The sequence below is a fragment of the Peromyscus eremicus genome, chromosome 20 (assembly GCF_949786415.1).
Source record: "Peromyscus eremicus chromosome 20, PerEre_H2_v1, whole genome shotgun sequence".
In the NCBI taxonomy this organism is placed as follows: Eukaryota; Metazoa; Chordata; class Mammalia; order Rodentia; family Cricetidae; genus Peromyscus; species Peromyscus eremicus.
The window spans coordinates 7,469,510-7,473,491 of NC_081436.1; the positions used below are offsets into that span (position 1 = coordinate 7,469,510).

The 3,982-nt window shown below is 43.3% G+C and overlaps 1 pseudogene; it reads left to right on the plus strand.

Annotated features, from left to right (window-relative positions):
- The first annotated feature begins 1,352 nt into the window (after positions 1–1,352).
- On the plus strand, positions 1,353–2,372 carry LOC131896905 (small ribosomal subunit protein uS5-like; annotated as a pseudogene).
- Positions 2,373–3,982: the final 1,610 nt, after the last annotated feature.

Sequence of the window (3,982 nt, forward strand, 5' to 3'; positions counted from 1 at the left end):
GGTGGGATTAAAGGCGTGTGCCACCACTGCCAGGCTAGTCTCCTAAGACATTCTATCTCAAGGCTAACAAACTACTCAAACTCATATGCTCTTCTTTAGAAAAGAATAACTCCCTGTATTTTTGTGTGGGGGGGGTGTACACATCTGGAGAAACTCTGAAGTCAATTCTTTCCTTTTGTCCTCTAAAACCCGACAGGAGATAAGTTCAATTGATTTTCACCTCTGTAATTTGTCCACATTAGTGGTTTTCAACCTGTGGGTCAAGACCCCCACAGGGATCACATTTCAGTTACCCTGCATATCAGATATTTACATTATGATTCATAACAGTAACAAATTTACAGTTATGAAGTAGCAACGAAACAGTTTTATGGTTGGGGGTCACCATGGCATGGACTGTATTAAAGGGTCACGGTGTTTGGAAGGTTGAGAACCACTGGTCCAGACCATTTCCTGCTCTCAATCCCAACCCTCCACTCCTTCACCTCATCACTGGCCCACTTCTCTTTACTTCCTGGTCCTTACCAGTAGCTGGGGGACTTCCGACTCTTTACCACACCTGTCTTATCGGTCCCTCTCAAGTAATTGCCCAGGTGACCACCAGAGACACTTCTCAAACCATGCTCCTTCATTGGCTGAAATCCCTTGGTGTCTTCTCGCTCCCTCCAGTGCATCACAAGGCCGAAAAAGATCAGCGTCCTGCCCAGCTCTGTAGGCTGGCTTCCTTAAAAGCTTGCTGTTTCATGTGATGTCAGAATACTACTCTTGGAATGTGGTCCTCGGCTTTCTACCTATTATCATCTCAATCATTGCCTCACCTCGGGAGTCTTCCTTGCTCCTCCCCCATGGAATGAAACACATTTTCTTTTGTTCCTCTGGACATTTCCATCGAAGGACTTTGCACTGTTGTTTGTCTGCTTTCCCCATTAAACGTTGAGCTCTCTGAGTAAGAAGTAGACTCTATTCACCTTTCTATCCCTAGCTCTCAGGAGGCAGAGGCAGGAGGATCTCTATGAGTTTGAGGCCAACCTGGTCAGTATAATGAGTTCTCAGACAGCCAGGGGTACATAGAGAGACCCTATCTCAAAACAAACAAGACTTCTTGAGACTATAGTTATTGGGAAAAAGAAGAGAAACGAGGTGCTCTTAGATAACTCTAGTTACTGGAGGACATAATAAAGTATTGGCAGATGATACTGTGAAGTTGAGTATTAGAATCCTTGGATTGTGGTCCAGTCATTGACTTGGAAAAATAAGCCAACACTCCTCTGACCAGGCTAGTGTCTGATACACAACACATGGTTAAGAAATGTACTAAACAGTTACTGCTGCTGCTCCAGGAAAAGCCATTGCAGAGGAAGGGCCCAGAGGATCCCACCAGAATTAGGAGGCTGCAGCAGCTTCCATGGAGGATCCAGCTTTGGTCTTAATGGTCATGGTCGATGCTGTGGCCCTGGTGGAGGCTACAGGGTTCATGGAGGTAAAGCCAAAAACAAGGAGTGGATCCCCATCACCAACCTGAGCTGCCTGGTCCAGGAATGAAGGTCAAGTCCCTGGAAGGGATCTACCTGTTCTCTTTGCCATTAAGGAATCCAAGATTATTGACCCTTTTCCTGGACACATCCCTAAAGGATGAGGTTCTAAAGGATCATGCCAGTGCAGAAGGACCAGGTTCAAAGCTTTTGCCCCTATTGGGGACTACAATGGTCATGTTGGTCTTGGTGTTAAGTGCTCCAAGGAGGTAGCCACTGCCATCAGAGAGGTCATCATTTTGGCCAAGCTTTCTATTGTCCCTACGCTGAGAAGCTAGTGGGGGAACAAGATTGGACAGCCTCGACAGGTAGTGGTGGCACATGCCTTTAATCCCAGCACTTGTAAGGAATTGGCAGGTGAATCTCTGTGAGTTCAAGGCCAGCCTGGTCTACAGAGCAAGTTCCAGGACAGCCAGGGCTACACAGAGAAACCCTGCCTCGAAATAAACAAAACAAAATAAAACAAAAACTGATAAACAAAAACTGGCAAGCCCCACACTGCTGCATGCAAGGTGACAGGCCACTGTGGTTCTGTGTTGGTGCGTCTCATCCCTGCCCCCAGAGGCACTGCCAACATCTCTACTTCTGTACCCAAGAAGCTACTGATGATGGCCCGTATAATGACTGCTACACATCAGCCAGGGGCTGCACTGCCATCCTGGGCAACTTTATCAAGGCCACCTTTGATGTCATCTCTGAGACCTACAGCTTCCTGACCCCCGACCTCTGGAAAGAGACTGTGTTCACCAAGTCTCCTTATCAGGAATTCACTGACCATCTTGTGGAAACCCAAGAGTCTCTGCTCAGAGGACCCAGGCTCCAGCTGTGGCCACCACATAAAATATAGTGAATTAATAGCCGGGCGGTGGTGGCGCACGCCTTTAATCCCAGCACTCGGGAGGCAGAGCCAGGCGGATCTCTGTGAGTTCGAGGCCGGCCTGGGCTACCAAGTGAGTTCCAGGAAAGGTGCAAAGCTACACGGAGAAACCCTGTCTCGAAAAACCAAAAAAAAAAAAAAACCAAAAAAAAAAAAAATATATAGTGAATTAAATCTGTGAAAAAAAATGTGTTCAACAAATGATTTATTTCATTTACAATGGGATGAAGGAGAGACCGTGATGGAGGTAGAGTTCATTAGGATGTTGTGACTAGGAGCGACATCAAGGGCACAGACATGGAGGTAGGGATGTGACCAGCTAGAGAAACAAAAGAACAGTGGATGGATAAATGGTCACAATAGGGAAACTGAGGCAATAGAGAAAGGGAAATGGAGCCAGGGAGACTCATAGAATCCCTCTGTGCTTCATGTCTGAGCTGATGAAGGTCTGGGTCAAGAGGGATGGACTCAAATAGGAAAGAGCTCTACAGAAGATAAGGAATGATCTAGAAAAATTAGTGAATGATTTTGTAAAGACTAGAAGAAAAGGAAGATTGTAAACCTCAAAGAAATGACTAGATTAAACAAGTCCAGAAAGGGATCTGACTTTGCAATAAAATAAAGCATCATGACCGTGTTAGAAACCAAATTAAGATAAACACACTCTTCTTCAAACTCTGTAATCATCGTTGGGTGCAACCTAGAAAGAGCATCATAGTTTTCTCCAATAACCTTTGTCCTAATTACAAAATAGTGGTTAATGCAGAACCAAAAAGAAACCCTCATAAAGTTAAAGAAAAAAATCCATAATTCAACCATCGAAGTATAATGACCAAGTTAAAATTTGGATGCACATCTTTGGGCTGCATTTCAATGATGCCGTTATAGTATAATATTAGATACTATTATTAAATTAGAGGCCATTTCTTCACTGTCATTAATCTTAGACTTTTAAAATGTTTAAATATGGAGTGCATAGTATTTGTTCCAAAAGCATTAAAAACAGCTCAGAAATACGTGAATTTACCTAGAATCTTCCAATTCTAACCCTCCTTCAGTTCTACCAATCTCTGTCTTCTACAGGAACCATTCTTAACAGTTTTCATCATTTGGTGCATAATTCTGCTCAGACATATTTTGTATTTACAGATATACTGTCTATCCGTCTATCTGTCTGTCTGTCTGTCTATGCATCTAACCTGTCTACCTGTCTATGCATTCATGTACCATATTATAATGCTACATGGTGTTCATATTATGAATGTGTCATAACTTATTTAATAGTCAATTGTTAACCATGACACCTAGGTTGTTCATTTTTTGTACTTGACAAAACTGTAGTAAAGGGCCTGGAGAGATGGCTCAGAGATTAAGAGCATTGGCTGCTCTTCCAGAGGTCTTGAGCTCAACTCCCAGCAACCACATGGTGGCTCACAACCATCTATAAAGGTATCTGATGCCCTCTTCTGTCACACAGACAGAACACTGTATACATAATAAATAATAATAATACAATGTAGTAAAGAACATCTTTGTCTTTATTCTGAGTTTGTTGGGAATTGGTTTTATGTTT